We start from the raw sequence: 17,879 nt of genomic DNA, 5'->3' as shown, positions 1-17,879 counted from the left end.
GTTGGAAGGGAGGAGAACCAATTAAGGCGGGGGGTGGGGTGGAACGAGCAGCTGTCTACCCTTAGCAGGAGGGCTCCTGATTACATACCTCTCCTGCTGCTGCTGCTGCTGGCTGTCCAGCAGCAGACTGAAGGTGGCTGCTGCTGTGCACAGGTATATAAAGGCTCAGAGCCTATTATGACACGCGCAGCCAGCGTTCCATTGCCACATTCCATCTACTGCAGGCAGGATACCTGGCTGGCTGAATGTCGCTGAGAAGCTCACAGAGACCGCCATAAGCAACAGTTTAACAGAATGCCACAGACTAATCAACCAAACTTTTTGGGTTGGGTTCTCTTTTATAGTCTGCAGGCATTAAATGAAAGAAGTCAGTGTTCCAGCAGAAGGAGACAACGTTTCAGAAAAGGCATTGTAGCAAACCAAAAAAGAAATTTTAAGCGCAGCAGAGTAACCAGCGCACATACCTGTTAGCTCAGGTGAGTTTAAAAGGCTGCTGTTGGTAACAAGGGCATTTGCTAAATAGATGGTGTGTGTGCAACAATATACTGAAAGGTCAATTATATTGTGCAGCTTATCTCACCACCTGTAGTTATTTAGGTGAAAGCTCCAAAATGCTTGCCTAATATGTCTGTTTATCCAAAAGGAAGTAAAAAGGGAGAGCTAGAAAGATAGCATTGCATCACATTACATGGCAATGCAATGCACAGTTGCTGAAGTTGAACCAAAATGAGCTTGTAATCTGGCTTCTGCAACTTTGAACATGAAAAATCCAATGAGGAGAAGAAAAGCAAAGCCAAAGAGTCCATCCCAAAATCCGACAAACAAGCAAAATGAACAAAAAACATTGAATTCAATTCTTTCTGATTTTAGAAACTGCATTAAAGAAGGGGTGCACCGGTCCTGGAGATACTGCAATACCAGGTCAATGCGTGGAGTGGACAGAGCAAGCTCTTTTTCCATCTCCCTGTTCTAAAAATCCATTTAATATATGGTCCCCAGATAGGGGACGTATCAGATATTAAACTGATAAGAACAGATACTACACTTGATCTTAGCCAAAAGGCCGAGAAGCGATAACCAGAATTGGTTTCAAACTACGGAGCCACCCAAGGATCCTGAAAAGTCCATTTGTGGAGATGAGCTCCTGGACTCCCGTTAAGAAGACATGTTGTCAACCTCTAGATCCCTTACATGCCTGCACTTTTCGGCTTGCTGCTGCTGCAATCCACGCGTTTTAGATCTGCATAACTCCACCTCTTTAAACACAGCACCTTCACCCCCTGCTGTTCCCACCCGCCTCAACACCGTTGGAAGGGAGGAGAACCAATTAAGGCGGGGGGTGGGGTGGAACGAGCAGCTGTCTACGCTTAGCAGGAGGGCTCCTGATTACATACCTCTCCTGCTGCTGCTGCTGCTGGCTGTCCAGCAGCAGACTGAAGGTGGCTGCTGCTGTGCACAGGTATATAAAGGCTCAGAGCCTATTATGACACGCGCAGCCAGCGTTCCATTGCCACATTCCATCTACTGCAGGCAGGATACCTGGCTGGCTGAATGTCGCTGAGAAGCTCACAGAGACCGCCATAAGCAACAGTTTAACAGAATGCCACAGACTAATCAACCAAACTTTTTGGGTTGGGTTCTCTTTTATAGTCTGCAGGCATTAAATGAAAGAAGTCAGTGTTCCAGCAGAAGGAGACAACGTTTCAGAAAAGGCATTGTAGCAAACCAAAAAAGAAATTTTAAGCGCAGCAGAGTAACCAGCGCACATACCTGTTAGCTCAGGTGAGTTTAAAAGGCTGCTGTTGATAACAAGGGCATTTGCTAAATAGATGGTGTGTGTGCAACAATATACTGAAAGGTCAATTATATTGTGCAGCTTATCTCACCACCTGTAGTTATTTAGGTGAAAGCTCCAAAATGCTTGCCTAATATGTCTGTTTATCCAAAAGGAAGTAAAAAGGGAGAGCTAGAAAGATAGCATTGCATCACATTACATGGCAATGCAATGCACAGTTGCTGAAGTTGAACCAAAATGAGCTTGTAATCTGGCTTCTGCAACTTTGAACATGAAAAATCCAATGAGGAGAAGAAAAGCAAAGCCAAAGAGTCCATCCCAAAATCCGACAAACAAGCAAAATGAACAAAAAACATTGAATTCAATTCTTTCTGATTTTAGAAACTGCATTAAAGAAGGGGTGCACCGGTCCTGGAGATACTGCAATACCAGGTCAATGCGTGGAGTGGACAGAGCAAGCTCTTTTTCCATCTCCCTGTTCTAAAAATCCATTTAATATATGGTCCCCAGATAGGGGACGTATCAGATATTAAACTGATAAGAACAGATACTACACTTGATCTTAGCCAAAAGGCCGAGAAGCGATAACCAGAATTGGTTTCAAACTACGGAGCCACCCAAGGATCCTGAAAAGTCCATTTGTGGAGATGAGCTCCTGGACTCCCGTTAAGAAGACATGTTGTCAACCTCTAGATCCCTTACATGCCTGCACTTTTCGGCTTGCTGCTGCTGCAATCCACGCGTTTTAGATCTGCATAACTCCACCTCTTTAAACACAGCACCTTCACCCCCTGCTGTTCCCACCCGCCTCAACACCGTTGGAAGGGAGGAGAACCAATTAAGGCGGGGGGTGGGGTGGAACGAGCAGCTGTCTACGCTTAGCAGGAGGGCTCCTGATTACATACCTCTCCTGCTGCTGCTGCTGCTGGCTGTCCAGCAGCAGACTGAAGGTGGCTGCTGCTGTGCACAGGTATATAAAGGCTCAGAGCCTATTATGACACGCGCAGCCAGCGTTCCATTGCCACATTCCATCTACTGCAGGCAGGATACCTGGCTGGCTGAATGTCGCTGAGAAGCTCACAGAGACCGCCATAAGCAACAGTTTAACAGAATGCCACAGACTAATCAACCAAACTTTTTGGGTTGGGTTCTCTTTTATAGTCTGCAGGCATTAAATGAAAGAAGTCAGTGTTCCAGCAGAAGGAGACAACGTTTCAGAAAAGGCATTGTAGCAAACCAAAAAAGAAATTTTAAGCGCAGCAGAGTAACCAGCGCACATACCTGTTAGCTCAGGTGAGTTTAAAAGGCTGCTGTTGATAACAAGGGCATTTGCTAAATAGATGGTGTGTGTGCAACAATATACTGAAAGGTCAATTATATTGTGCAGCTTATCTCACCACCTGTAGTTATTTAGGTGAAAGCTCCAAAATGCTTGCCTAATATGTCTGTTTATCCAAAAGGAAGTAAAAAGGGAGAGCTAGAAAGATAGCATTGCATCACATTACATGGCAATGCAATGCACAGTTGCTGAAGTTGAACCAAAATGAGCTTGTAATCTGGCTTCTGCAACTTTGAACATGAAAAATCCAATGAGGAGAAGAAAAGCAAAGCCAAAGAGTCCATCCCAAAATCCGACAAACAAGCAAAATGAACAAAAAACATTGAATTCAATTCTTTCTGATTTTAGAAACTGCATTAAAGAAGGGGTGCACCGGTCCTGGAGATACTGCAATACCAGGTCAATGCGTGGAGTGGACAGAGCAAGCTCTTTTTCCATCTCCCTGTTCTAAAAATCCATTTAATATATGGTCCCCAGATAGGGGACGTATCAGATATTAAACTGATAAGAACAGATACTACACTTGATCTTAGCCAAAAGGCCGAGAAGCGATAACCAGAATTGGTTTCAAACTACGGAGCCACCCAAGGATCCTGAAAAGTCCATTTGTGGAGATGAGCTCCTGGACTCCCGTTAAGAAGACATGTTGTCAACCTCTAGATCCCTTACATGCCTGCACTTTTCGGCTTGCTGCTGCTGCAATCCACGCGTTTTAGATCTGCATAACTCCACCTCTTTAAACACAGCACCTTCACCCCCTGCTGTTCCCACCCGCCTCAACACCGTTGGAAGGGAGGAGAACCAATTAAGGCGGGGGGTGGGGTGGAACGAGCAGCTGTCTACCCTTAGCAGGAGGGCTCCTGATTACATACCTCTCCTGCTGCTGCTGCTGCTGGCTGTCCAGCAGCAGACTGAAGGTGGCTGCTGCTGTGCACAGGTATATAAAGGCTCAGAGCCTATTATGACACGCGCAGCCAGCGTTCCATTGCCACATTCCATCTACTGCAGGCAGGATACCTGGCTGGCTGAATGTCGCTGAGAAGCTCACAGAGACCGCCATAAGCAACAGTTTAACAGAATGCCACAGACTAATCAACCAAACTTTTTGGGTTGGGTTCTCTTTTATAGTCTGCAGGCATTAAATGAAAGAAGTCAGTGTTCCAGCAGAAGGAGACAACGTTTCAGAAAAGGCATTGTAGCAAACCAAAAAAGAAATTTTAAGCGCAGCAGAGTAACCAGCGCACATACCTGTTAGCTCAGGTGAGTTTAAAAGGCTGCTGTTGATAACAAGGGCATTTGCTAAATAGATGGTGTGTGTGCAACAATATACTGAAAGGTCAATTATATTGTGCAGCTTATCTCACCACCTGTAGTTATTTAGGTGAAAGCTCCAAAATGCTTGCCTAATATGTCTGTTTATCCAAAAGGAAGTAAAAAGGGAGAGCTAGAAAGATAGCATTGCATCACATTACATGGCAATGCAATGCACAGTTGCTGAAGTTGAACCAAAATGAGCTTGTAATCTGGCTTCTGCAACTTTGAACATGAAAAATCCAATGAGGAGAAGAAAAGCAAAGCCAAAGAGTCCATCCCAAAATCCGACAAACAAGCAAAATGAACAAAAAACATTGAATTCAATTCTTTCTGATTTTAGAAACTGCATTAAAGAAGGGGTGCACCGGTCCTGGAGATACTGCAATACCAGGTCAATGCGTGGAGTGGACAGAGCAAGCTCTTTTTCCATCTCCCTGTTCTAAAAATCCATTTAATATATGGTCCCCAGATAGGGGACGTATCAGATATTAAACTGATAAGAACAGATACTACACTTGATCTTAGCCAAAAGGCCGAGAAGCGATAACCAGAATTGGTTTCAAACTACGGAGCCACCCAAGGATCCTGAAAAGTCCATTTGTGGAGATGAGCTCCTGGACTCCCGTTAAGAAGACATGTTGTCAACCTCTAGATCCCTTACATGCCTGCACTTTTCGGCTTGCTGCTGCTGCAATCCACGCATTTTAGATCTGCATAACTCCACCTCTTTAAACACAGCACCTTCACCCCCTGCTGTTCCCACCCGCCTCAACACCGTTGGAAGGGAGGAGAACCAATTAAGGCGGGGGGTGGGGTGGAACGAGCAGCTGTCTACCCTTAGCAGGAGGGCTCCTGATTACATACCTCTCCTGCTGCTGCTGCTGCTGCTGGCTGTCCAGCAGCAGACTGAAGGTGGCTGCTGCTGTGCACAGGTATATAAAGGCTCAGAGCCTATTATGACACGCGCAGCCAGCGTTCCATTGCCACATTCCATCTACTGCAGGCAGGATACCTGGCTGGCTGAATGTCGCTGAGAAGCTCACAGAGACCGCCATAAGCAACAGTTTAACAGAATGCCACAGACTAATCAACCAAACTTTTTGGGTTGGGTTCTCTTTTATAGTCTGCAGGCATTAAATGAAAGAAGTCAGTGTTCCAGCAGAAGGAGACAACGTTTCAGAAAAGGCATTGTAGCAAACCAAAAAAGAAATTTTAAGCGCAGCAGAGTAACCAGCGCACATACCTGTTAGCTCAGGTGAGTTTAAAAGGCTGCTGTTGATAACAAGGGCATTTGCTAAATAGATGGTGTGTGTGCAACAATATACTGAAAGGTCAATTATATTGTGCAGCTTATCTCACCACCTGTAGTTATTTAGGTGAAAGCTCCAAAATGCTTGCCTAATATGTCTGTTTATCCAAAAGGAAGTAAAAAGGGAGAGCTAGAAAGATAGCATTGCATCACATTACATGGCAATGCAATGCACAGTTGCTGAAGTTGAACCAAAATGAGCTTGTAATCTGGCTTCTGCAACTTTGAACATGAAAAATCCAATGAGGAGAAGAAAAGCAAAGCCAAAGAGTTCATCCCAAAATCCGACAAACAAGCAAAATGAACAAAAAACATTGAATTCAATTCTTTCTGATTTTAGAAACTGCATTAAAGAAGGGGTGCACCGGTCCTGGAGATACTGCAATACCAGGTCAATGCGTGGAGTGGACAGAGCAAGCTCTTTTTCCATCTCCCTGTTCTAAAAATCCATTTAATATATGGTCCCCAGATAGGGGACGTATCAGATATTAAACTGATAAGAACAGATTTTTTTTTTGACTTGGAATGTACCCAAACATAGGTACACCCGTTTATTGGATAAAACTTAATTACAATACATTAGATATGAACATAAAATCATTACATTTTAAAATGCATTCGTACATAAATTGATTTCAGTTCAATAAGGCAGTAAAATTACATTAAAATACAGACAATGTGTTTAGATTGCTGTGTTCCATTCTTTTACCAGCCATTGTTTTGATAAAATTACATTTCTCTTTTTATCCAATAAATAATACATATACATTTCACTAAAAGCCAACTCTAAAACATCTTTCACAGATAAAACATCGTGTTTAAAAAGAAGGATGTTCCTGGCCTTCCATAGAGCTTCTTTGATGGTACTGATTGTCTTCCATGCGATGATCCTCTTGCTGGCGTTGGGGCACTCCACACGACCAAATAAGACAGTTTCAAAAGTAAGATCCTTAATGTTTGTCATATTTTGAAGCAAAGGAAATATTGTAGTCCATGTTTGTCGTGCAAAGTGACAAGTCCATAAAACATGTAAAACAGTCTCATCTCCGAGGCATCTTTGTCTTGGACATCTGGCAGTTCTCACGAGTCCTCTTCGGTGTTGGAATGCCCGACATGGAAGACAATCATGCACACAGCTCCAGGCCAGGTCCTTCTGGGAATTAAAAAGATAGGGTTCATTAATAACTTTCCATATGTCAGTACATTTATTATCATTAAAATTCCCAATCTGTACAATTGATTCCTTTTGTTTGAAACCATTTAAAATCATCTTGCTATCTCTTAAGTCTTCTGCACTTTTCCCTTTTAAGTCATACGTGTTTACAATAGTTCCTAAAATCTTATAGCTTTCTGGTGTATTAAGAGCATATGGGGAACTTAAAACTGTTTCAAACCATCCATGACGTTTCATAAAATAACCTGTGTTAAAACGGATGAAATATGACCAATAACTATTTTTCGACAGTGCATTAAAACATAAAACAAAAAATCTTATTAAAACAAAAGCTCTAAAATCGGGGAAATCTTTACCGCCTTTCTCTTTAGGCTTGACCACTAACTCTCTTTTCAATTTCTCCATCTTGGAGCTCCAGAAAAAAGTGAAACAAGCTTTGATTATTTTCGTAAAGGTATGTGTGGGGGGGGGAAACACCAAACTTAAGTACAATAACAAAGGCACAATTACCATTTTTATAACTAGTACCTTCCCTTCCATTGTTAATTTCCTCAACCTCCACATACATAGTTTTTGATTTACCTTTTGTGCCACAAGATCCCAGCTTTCTTTACCTTTGTTTGTTTCGTTAAAAATCACACCTAGAATCTTTACAGAGTCACATTCAGGAACCGGTACATCATTTAAAATCATATTCCCCACATTTAAAATACAGCTTTTGTTAAAATTTACTTTAAAACCAGATCCACCACAGAAGTATTCCACTTGCCGTAGTGTTTTCCGGATAGACAGGTCATCTTTACATGTTATGGCTACATCATCCATATATCCAGTAACTTTTGCTTCTAGCCCTCCCCCACCTGGCAAATGGACGCCTCGGATTTGCTTGTCTCTCCTTAAGACACTGAGTAGGGGTTCAAGGGCACAAATAAATAACAAGGGGGACAGAGGGCAACCTTGTTTTACACCAGAATTTAAAAACACATCACTTGTCTTAAAACCATTTACTAAAACCTTACTAGTGCAACCATGATAAAATGCTTTGAGAGAGCATAAAAAACCTTCTGGTATACCCATTTTAGCTAAAACATTAAAAAGGAATTGGTGTGACACTCTATCAAATGCTTTTTCAAAGTCGAGAGACAGGACTGCCAGCTTACTTCCCCTCGACTTTGTGTCATCTATTACATCTTTGATTAGATTCAAATTTTCCCAAACACTCCTTCCTGGTATGCCACACACTTGGTTTGGGTGGATTATGTTACCTATTACCTTTTTAAGTCTATTTGCACAAATTTTTGCCATTATTTTGTAATCACAATTTAGAAGGGTGATAGGTCTCCAATTTCTTAGTTGCGTTTTGTCTTCCTTTTTGTATATAAGGGAGACCTCACCTTTCTTCCAGGAGTTCGGTAGGGTTTTTGTATTAAAAACCTCGTTAAAAACATAAAATAAATCCTCCTGTAAAATATCATAAAAAACCTTATAAAATTCTATGGGTATACCATCAGGCCCCGGTACTTTACCAGACTTAAAGCTTCTTATGGTCTCAGATATCTCATCTTCAGTTAGACTCTGTAATAAAACATCTTGTGAGACAGGGTCTAAAACAGTTTGTAATTTCATCCAAAGTACTTTTCATAAAATGGTCATCAACAGATTTTGTGTTAAAAAGCTCGGAATAAAATTCATGCACTTTAGCTAAAATACCCTCTATGTCTTGTTTACCTTCCATTGATTCAATAAAAACACGATTTTTCACCATACATTTAAAAAAATATCGTGAACAGGTTTCATTATTTTCAACATGTTGGACCTTTGCATGGAAAATTAACTCTTTACCTCTCTGTTCTAAGGTATGCTGAATTTCACTTTTTAAGTCACTAATTTCTTTATCTACTTCAATCTCATGGCTCTTCAATTTATATAAGGTCTCCAATCTAGTGTTGAGTTGGCAATAAAATTCTCTTTTCTCTTTAGCTTTCTGGACCCCAACCTTCATAAAAAAATCTCTTATGTTCTTTTTCATCTTTTCCCACCACCTACTTATAGGGATATGGGGGTCTCTTATTCTTTTAAAATGTAAATAAAATTCAGTAAAATAAGATAAAACTTGGGGGTCTTCTAAAGGGGAAATGTTTAACTTCCAGGTACCTTTTCCTTTTTTCTTAAAATCATTACATTTCACATAAAAGGATAAAAGTTTGTGATCAGAAAAAACATTAGATAAAAGCTCACATTTAAAAGGCAATACATTTTTAGAGCAGAAAATAAAATCAATCCTGGAGCTACAATTCACGTTGCTCCAGGTTACCCATTCCTCTGCAGGCAAGTCTTTATTACACTCCTTAAAAACATCTGTTAAATTAAAATCTTGTATGACATTTTTTAACATAAAAGTCGTTTTATCATAATTCCTACTTGTGGAGCTTGAGAACCTTTTTTCTCCACCTAAAATGCAATTAAAATCTCCTGATAAAATAAGAGGGACAGAATCATTAATAAATAAGGGTAACATATTCAACATATCAGCTCTTTCTTGCTTATCTGTGGCTCCATAAAAGTTTAAAAATTGCCATTTAAAACCATCAATAAAAGCTTTTACTAATAAAATTCTACCTGGTAAAACCTCTTGAACAGAGTCAATAAAAACATTCCCTTTAAAAAGAATGGCGACCCCTGCTGACCTGGACCCGTTTGATCCTGACCATACTGAGGGTCCATGTGCCCAATCAGTCTCATATTCTGTATAATTTAAACTGTGTGGGATGCAGCATTCCTGTAAAAAGAAAACTGTAGCTGTTAGAGAGGATAAAAAATCAAAGAGAGCAACTCTTCTGGTCTTAGTTTTCAACCCTCTAGCGTTAAGAGAAAAACCGCTAATCCCTGCCATAAGAGAAAAAAAGGAAATTTAGCATTCTTTCAAACTCTTACCTCAGCTGGTTTATATTTCTATTCCAGGAGATGAGGGATCATTGATCGTCAACAGAGAGCCCGTCACGGAGGACTCCTCATCTGTTAGTGTCCCAGACCGTAGACCTCCCAGGATATACTCTTGTTCCATTCTGTCCAACTCTGCTTGGTCGTATTGCCTGCCTCTTTGCTCACGAACCCCCATTTGGACCCCTATCGAGGCACCATCTGGGGGAATCGTATCGAGCACATGCGTCTCAGACGTTGACCACTTATTTTCAGGAGTTTCCAGGATCACTGAGTCAGCCATCTCCATCTCCCCCTCCATTTCTGAAGGGGGTGGGACATTGGCAACCTCCTCACCCTGTAAAGGCACCGTTTGAGGTTTCCCACTTCCATCCGGGGGTTCCGGTGGGGGTACTTCCTTAGGTGCCCTATCCACTCCGTGCAACCTGCGTTTTTTTGGCCCAGACTGTTCGCGCCCTTGAGTATTCCCAGGAGGATTCGAAGGTGAGGATTGGCCTGTAGCACCCACCCTCGGTCCCTCCGCAGGGGTTTCTGTTTGTGGGTTACCACGCCGTTCCCTCTTTTGCTTCGAGTTTCCAACAGTACACCATGGCTCACCATCCTCGGTCGGTATTTCCATACTCTCCCCCTCATTCTCCTCCGCGGGCTTGTCCGAACCAGCCGAGGGTTGGTCAGGGGGTGAGGGCTTTTCTGGTTTAGGGGGTGAAGGTCTCTCTGTTTGCCCAGCTTGAGCTCTCTTTGAGGTATTCCTAAAAGGACAATGAGAAAAAGCATGACCTCTGGAAACACAGTTGCTACAAAAAATTCCAGTTGTACAATTTTCAGTTTTATGGTCTTTGCTCCCACAGGCTACACAAGTAATGTCACAGTTAGAATGGCCGTATTTTTTGCATTTCCTACAGAATGCCGGCATCCCATTAAAAAAGAGGTCACCATTCGTGTTTCCAATTCTAAAACGTGCTGGGGGAAGTCTTATGCCCCCCGGGCTTGAAGGGTCCTTAATACATGTCACCGTAAATTTCCACTTACACGCCCAAACTCCGCACTCATTCATAACTTTTCCATGGCTTACCACTTTGCTGAAATAATTGGATAAAAATGAAATAACATCGCTTTCTTTTGTATAAGGAGAGTAAATTTTAACAATTACAGTTTTTATCACATCTAATTCATGTTCGACAATTTTAACACCTTTAAAGATTGGCTTTCTCTGGTAAATTATATCAGGATCATTCATTTTACGGCAAAAATCTTGGTGGATACCTTTTTCAGTGAATGTGACATCGTATACACCACGCTTCGGGTAGTCTTGGATTGCAAGGATCTCGGATTTCTGGATTGAAAAAAATTTCACAAGAAGATCATCCACAATAAAACGTAAACCTCTGTTATCTTTACCTCCCTCATGGAAGTAAAACCGCACCGTATGCCGTAACCGGGCAAAGGTCGGAATTTCACCTGGATCTGAATCCATGGTGAAACAAGGATTTCCGCAACAGGAAAACGGGGATTTCCGCAACCAATAATGGGGGAATTCCGCAACTAAGGAGTCGCTGAACAATCCTAGGACTGTACAGCTGGGATCGCAACCCGTTGCCCAGGGACTAAGCCCACCTCATTATAGCAGCAAGGGCCTAAGCCCCACTACAAGAGTGGGACCCGAACCCAAGGCCAAGAGGCGGGGTACCCCAGGCACCTTCCAACTACAACCAATGCCAGTAAAACCAACACTAGATCGCAGCCATAAGGCCGAGAAGCGATAACCAGAATTGGTTTCAAACTACGGAGCCACCCAAGGATCCTGAAAAGTCCATTTGTGGAGATGAGCTCCTGGACTCCCGTTAAGAAGACATGTTGTCAACCTCTAGATCCCTTACATGCCTGCACTTTTCGGCTTGCTGCTGCTGCAATCCACGCGTTTTAGATCTGCATAACTCCACCTCTTTAAACACAGCACCTTCACCCCCTGCTGTTCCCACCCGCCTCAACACCGTTGGAAGGGAGGAGAACCAATTAAGGCGGGGGGTGGGGTGAAACGAGCAGCTGTCTACCCTTAGCAGGAGGGCTCCTGATTACATACCTCTCCTGCTGCTGCTGCTGGCTGTCCAGCAGCAGACTGAAGGTGGCTGCTGCTGTGCACAGGTATATAAAGGCTCAGAGCCTATTATGACACGCGCAGCCAGCGTTCCATTGCCACATTCCATCTACTGCAGGCAGGATACCTGGCTGGCTGAATGTCGCTGAGAAGCTCACAGAGACTGCCATAAGCAACAGTTTAACAGAATGCCACAGACTAATCAACCAAACTTTTTGGGTTGGGTTCTCTTTTATAGTCTGCAGGCATTAAATGAAAGAAGTCAGTGTTCCAGCAGAAGGAGACAACGTTTCAGAAAAGGCATTGTAGCAAACCAAAAAAGAAATTTTAAGCGCAGCAGAGTAACCAGCGCACATACCTGTTAGCTCAGGTGAGTTTAAAAGGCTGCTGTTGATAACAAGGGCATTTGCTAAATAGATGGTGTGTGTGCAACAATATACTGAAAGGTCAATTATATTGTGCAGCTTATCTCACCACCTGTAGTTATTTAGGTGAAAGCTCCAAAATGCTTGCCTAATATGTCTGTTTATCCAAAAGGAAGTAAAAAGGGAGAGCTAGAAAGATAGCATTGCATCACATTACATGGCAATGCAATGCACAGTTGCTGAAGTTGAACCAAAATGAGCTTGTAATCTGGCTTCTGCAACTTTGAACATGAAAAATCCAATGAGGAGAAGAAAAGCAAAGCCAAAGAGTCCATCCCAAAATCCGACAAACAAGCAAAATGAACAAAAAACATTGAATTCAATTCTTTCTGATTTTAGAAACTGCATTAAAGAAGGGGTGCACCGGTCCTGGAGATACTGCAATACCAGGTCAATGCGTGGAGTGGACAGAGCAAGCTCTTTTTCCATCTCCCTGTTCTAAAAATCCATTTAATATATGGTCCCCAGATAGGGGACGTATCAGATATTAAACTGATAAGAACAGATTTTTTTTTTTTTTTTTTTTTTCTATCGAAAGCCCGAATTCGTGTACAAAACCCGAGTGCGCTTAAAAAAGTGACAAGTGCCACAAAAAAAGTGCACTAGGATGCTGGTCTTCTTGAAACCCTCTCCAAAAGGAGAAGGGTCCCCCAAACCATTCCCCGTCCCTCCGAGCCAAAAGGCCACAGCGAGGAACAGGGACAAAAAGCCACCTCCAGCCGAAGCCAGAGGCGACCCAATCTTACCCCCAGCACCTGCCCGAGTTCTCACCCGAGCAAGGCACTGGGAGCCAAAGACTGTGCTCCCCTCCCAGAAGAGGGGAGCCAACAAAGCTCTCCTCCCAAAAGAGGAGAGCCAGGGGGGGTTCAGGGGGGAGCGGAACCTGATGGCCACACACTCCCCCCCTAGACCTGCCAAGAGAGGAACCCGTAAGGGAACCGCATCCCGACAAAGTCCTAGTAGGACGTGACACACGTGAATAAGTGGACACACAGTGACAAAGAAATTAAATAAATAGTGAAGGTTTCACAGTATAATACTGCCCGGACCTTCGACCGGGAATTGAAAAATTCCCCATCCTAAGGCCAGAAGGCCCGGAATAAGGGTGTGTGCGAAGAAAGAAAATTTGAAGTGCTTGTGCAAATGTGCCATAAACTCAAGTGGGGTTCCCAATCCCAGTGAGTTAAGGCACCCCAGGGTCACCACTCCTGGGGCACTTCACACTTCGGGCTTTCGATCTTCCCCGGCCCAATGGCGTCGATCCTGGGGGGCCATGCTTTCCACCAGATGACTATATTAGCCACCTGGCATACTAACAAGCGCCTAAACCCCAGTGTGCATAATGTATCAATCTACTAGGGCGGCCAACATCCAAAACCGCCTTTTCGAAAGATACTACACCTGATCTTAGCCAAAAGGCCGAGAAGCGATAACCAGAATTGGTTTCAAACTACGGAGCCACCCAAGGATCCTGAAAAGTCCATTTGTGGAGATGAGCTCCTGGACTCCCGTTAAGAAGACATGTTGTCAACCTCTAGATCCCTTACATGCCTGCACTTTTCGGCTTGCTGCTGCTGCAATCCACGCGTTTTAGATCTGCATAACTCCACCTCTTTAAACACAGCACCTTCACCCCCTGCTGTTCCCACCCGCCTCAACACCGTTGGAAGGGAGGAGAACCAATTAAGGCGGGGGGTGGGGTGGAACGAGCAGCTGTCTACCCTTAGCAGGAGGGCTCCTGATTACATACCTCTCCTGCTGCTGCTGCTGCTGGCTGTCCAGCAGCAGACTGAAGGTGGCTGCTGCTGTGCACAGGTATATAAAGGCTCAGAGCCTATTATGACACGCGCAGCCAGCGTTCCATTGCCACATTCCATCTACTGCAGGCAGGATACCTGGCTGGCTGAATGTCGCTGAGAAGCTCACAGAGACCGCCATAAGCAACAGTTTAACAGAATGCCACAGACTAATCAACCAAACTTTTTGGGTTGGGTTCTCTTTTATAGTCTGCAGGCATTAAATGAAAGAAGTCAGTGTCCCAGCAGAAGGAGACAACGTTTCAGAAAAGGCATTGTAGCAAACCAAAAAAGAAATTTTAAGCGCAGCAGAGTAACCAGCGCACATACCTGTTAGCTCAGGTGAGTTTAAAAGGCTGCTGTTGATAACAAGGGCATTTGCTAAATAGATGGTGTGTGTGCAACAATATACTGAAAGGTCAATTATATTGTGCAGCTTATCTCACCACCTGTAGTTATTTAGGTGAAAGCTCCAAAATGCTTGCCTAATATGTCTGTTTATCCAAAAGGAAGTAAAAAGGGAGAGCTAGAAAGATAGCATTGCATCACATTACATGGCAATGCAATGCACAGTTGCTGAAGTTGAACCAAAATGAGCTTGTAATCTGGCTTCTGCAACTTTGAACATGAAAAATCCAATGAGGAGAAGAAAAGCAAAGCCAAAGAGTCCATCCCAAAATCCGACAAACAAGCAAAATGAACAAAAAACATTGAATTCAATTCTTTCTGATTTTAGAAACTGCATTAAAGAAGGGGTGCACCGGTCCTGGAGATACTGCAATACCAGGTCAATGCGTGGAGTGGACAGAGCAAGCTCTTTTTCCATCTCCCTGTTCTAAAAATCCATTTAATATATGGTCCCCAGATAGGGGACGTATCAGATATTAAACTGATAAGAACAGATACTACACTTGATCTTAGCCAAAAGGCCGAGAAGCGATAACCAGAATTGGTTTCAAACTACGGAGCCACCCAAGGATCCTGAAAAGTCCATTTGTGGAGATGAGCTCCTGGACTCCCGTTAAGAAGACATGTTGTCAACCTCTAGATCCCTTACATGCCTGCACTTTTCGGCTTGCTGCTGCTGCAATCCACGCGTTTTAGATCTGCATAACTCCACCTCTTTAAACACAGCACCTTCACCCCCTGCTGTTCCCACCCGCCTCAACACCGTTGGAAGGGAGGAGAACCAATTAAGGCGGGGGGTGGGGTGGAACGAGCAGCTGTCTACCCTTAGCAGGAGGGCTCCTGATTACATACCTCTCCTGCTGCTGCTGCTGCTGGCTGTCCAGCAGCAGACTGAAGGTGGCTGCTGCTGTGCACAGGTATATAAAGGCTCAGAGCCTATTATGACACGCGCAGCCAGCGTTCCATTGCCACATTCCATCTACTGCAGGCAGGATACCTGGCTGGCTGAATGTCGCTGAGAAGCTCACAGAGACCGCCATAAGCAACAGTTTAACAGAATGCCACAGACTAATCAACCAAACTTTTTGGGTTGGGTTCTCTTTTATAGTCTGCAGGCATTAAATGAAAGAAGTCAGTGTTCCAGCAGAAGGAGACAACGTTTCAGAAAAGGCATTGTAGCAAACCAAAAAAGAAATTTTAAGCGCAGCAGAGTAACCAGCGCACATACCTGTTAGCTCAGGTGAGTTTAAAAGGCTGCTGTTGATAACAAGGGCATTTGCTAAATAGATGGTGTGTGTGCAACAATATACTGAAAGGTCAATTATATTGTGCAGCTTATCTCACCACCTGTAGTTATTTAGGTGAAAGCTCCAAAATGCTTGCCTAATATGTCTGTTTATCCAAAAGGAAGTAAAAAGGGAGAGCTAGAAAGATAGCATTGCATCACATTACATGGCAATGCAATGCACAGTTGCTGAAGTTGAACCAAAATGAGCTTGTAATCTGGCTTCTGCAACTTTGAACATGAAAAATCCAATGAGGAGAAGAAAAGCAAAGCCAAAGAGTCCATCCCAAAATCCGACAAACAAGCAAAATGAACAAAAAACATTGAATTCAATTCTTTCTGATTTTAGAAACTGCATTAAAGAAGGGGTGCACCGGTCCTGGAGATACTGCAATACCAGGTCAATGCGTGGAGTGGACAGAGCAAGCTCTTTTTCCATCTCCCTGTTCTAAAAATCCATTTAATATATGGTCCCCAGATAGGGGACGTATCAGATATTAAACTGATAAGAACAGATTTTTTTTTTTTTTTTTTTTTTTTAGCCCGAATTCGTGTACAAAACCCGAGTGCGCTTAAAAAAGTGACAAGTGCCACAAAAAAAGTGCACTAGGATGCTGGTCTTCTTGAAACCCTCTCCAAAAGGAGAAGGGTCCCCCAAACCATTCCCCGTCCCTCCGAGCCAAAAGGCCACAGCGAGGAACAGGGACAAAAAGCCACCTCCAGCCGAAGCCAGAGGCGACCCAATCTTACCCCCAGCACCTGCCCGAGTTCTCACCCGAGCAAGGCACTGGGAGCCAAAGACTGTGCTCCCCTCCCGGAAGAGGGGAGCCAACAACGCTCTCCTCCCGAAAGAGGAGAGCCAGAGGGGTTCAGGGGGGAGCGGAACCTGATGGCCACACACTCCCCCCCTAGACCTGCCAAGAGAGGAACCCGTAAGGGAACCGCATCCCGACAAAATCCTAGTAGGACGTGACACACGTGAATAAGTGGACACACAGTGACAAAGAAATTAAATAAATAGTGAAGGTTTCACAGTATAATACTGCCCGGACCTTCGACCGGGAATTGAAAAATTCCCCATCCTAAGGCCAGAAGGCCCGGAATAAGGGTGTGTGCGAAGAAAGAAAATTTGAAGTGCTTGTGCAAATGTGCCATAAACTCAAGTGGGGTTCCCAATCCCAGTGAGTTAAGGCACCCCAGGGTCACCACTCCTGGGGCACTTCACACTTCGGGCTTTCGATCTTCCCCGGCCCAATGGCGTCGATCCTGGGGGGCCATGCTTTCCACCAGATGACTATATTAGCCACCTGGCGTACTAACAAGCGCCTAAACCCCAGTGTGCATAATGTATCAATCTACTAGGGCGGCCAACATCCAAAACCGCCTTTTCAAAAGATACTACACTTGATCTTAGCCAAAAGGCCGAGAAGCGATAACCAGAATTGGTTTCAAACTACGGAGCCACCCAAGGATCCTGAAAAGTCCATTTGTGGAGATGAGCTCCTGGACTCCCGTTAAGAAGACATGTTGTCAACCTCTAGATCCCTTACATGCCTGCACTTTTCGGCTTGCTGCTGCTGCAATCCACGCGTTTTAGATCTGCATAACTCCACCTCTTTAAACACAGCACCTTCACCCCCTGCTGTTCCCACCCGCCTCAACACCGTTGGAAGGGAGGAGAACCAATTAAGGCGGGGGGTGGGGTGGAACGAGCAGCTGTCTACCCTTAGCAGGAGGGCTCCTGATTACATACCTCTCCTGCTGCTGCTGCTGCTGCTGGCTGTCCAGCAGCAGACTGAAGGTGGCTGCTGCTGTGCACAGGTATATAAAGGCTCAGAGCCTATTATGACACGCGCAGCCAGCGTTCCATTGCCACATTCCATCTACTGCAGGCAGGATACCTGGCTGGCTGAATGTCGCTGAGAAGCTCACAGAGACCGCCATAAGCAACAGTTTAACAGAATGCCACAGACTAATCAACCAAACTTTTTGGGTTGGG

The 17,879-nt window shown here is 44.0% G+C and overlaps 7 non-coding genes and 2 pseudogenes across 7 annotated transcripts; all 9 read right to left on the bottom strand.

The window, feature by feature from the left end:
* Window positions 1–884: 884 nt before the first annotated feature.
* On the bottom strand, window positions 885–1,075 carry LOC141236687 (U2 spliceosomal RNA). Its single transcript, XR_012302337.1, has one exon. It is a non-coding gene; the product is annotated as a U2 spliceosomal RNA (small nuclear RNA).
* A 1,115-nt stretch (window positions 1,076–2,190) lies between these two features.
* Window positions 2,191–2,381, bottom strand: LOC141236676 (U2 spliceosomal RNA). Its single transcript, XR_012302326.1, has one exon. It is a non-coding gene; the product is annotated as a U2 spliceosomal RNA (small nuclear RNA).
* A 1,115-nt stretch (window positions 2,382–3,496) lies between these two features.
* Window positions 3,497–3,687, bottom strand: LOC141236664 (U2 spliceosomal RNA). Its single transcript, XR_012302315.1, has one exon. It is a non-coding gene; the product is annotated as a U2 spliceosomal RNA (small nuclear RNA).
* A 1,115-nt stretch (window positions 3,688–4,802) lies between these two features.
* LOC141236652 (U2 spliceosomal RNA) lies at window positions 4,803–4,993 on the bottom strand. Its single transcript, XR_012302303.1, has one exon. It is a non-coding gene; the product is annotated as a U2 spliceosomal RNA (small nuclear RNA).
* Window positions 4,994–6,111: 1,118 nt separating this feature from the next.
* Window positions 6,112–6,300, bottom strand: LOC141236712 (U2 spliceosomal RNA). The gene has a single exon (XR_012302361.1). It is a non-coding gene; the product is annotated as a U2 spliceosomal RNA (small nuclear RNA).
* A 6,444-nt stretch (window positions 6,301–12,744) lies between these two features.
* Window positions 12,745–12,935, bottom strand: LOC141236764 (U2 spliceosomal RNA). Its single transcript, XR_012302400.1, has one exon. It is a non-coding gene; the product is annotated as a U2 spliceosomal RNA (small nuclear RNA).
* Window positions 12,936–14,937: 2,002 nt separating this feature from the next.
* Window positions 14,938–15,128, bottom strand: LOC141236640 (U2 spliceosomal RNA). Its single transcript, XR_012302292.1, has one exon. It is a non-coding gene; the product is annotated as a U2 spliceosomal RNA (small nuclear RNA).
* A 1,115-nt stretch (window positions 15,129–16,243) lies between these two features.
* LOC141236753 (U2 spliceosomal RNA) lies at window positions 16,244–16,462 on the bottom strand (annotated as a pseudogene).
* Window positions 16,463–17,222: 760 nt separating this feature from the next.
* Window positions 17,223–17,314, bottom strand: LOC141236783 (U2 spliceosomal RNA; annotated as a pseudogene).
* Between the last annotated feature and the right edge of the window lie 565 nt (window positions 17,315–17,879).

The sequence above is a fragment of the Phyllobates terribilis genome, unplaced genomic scaffold (genome assembly GCF_046119375.1).
Source record: "Phyllobates terribilis strain yellow unplaced genomic scaffold, ASM4611937v1 Scaffold_710__1_contigs__length_769263, whole genome shotgun sequence".
In the NCBI taxonomy this organism is placed as follows: Eukaryota; Metazoa; Chordata; class Amphibia; order Anura; family Dendrobatidae; genus Phyllobates; species Phyllobates terribilis.
The sequence above is the reverse complement of the archived record's forward strand: the minus strand, read 5'-3'. Positions and strand labels throughout refer to the sequence as shown.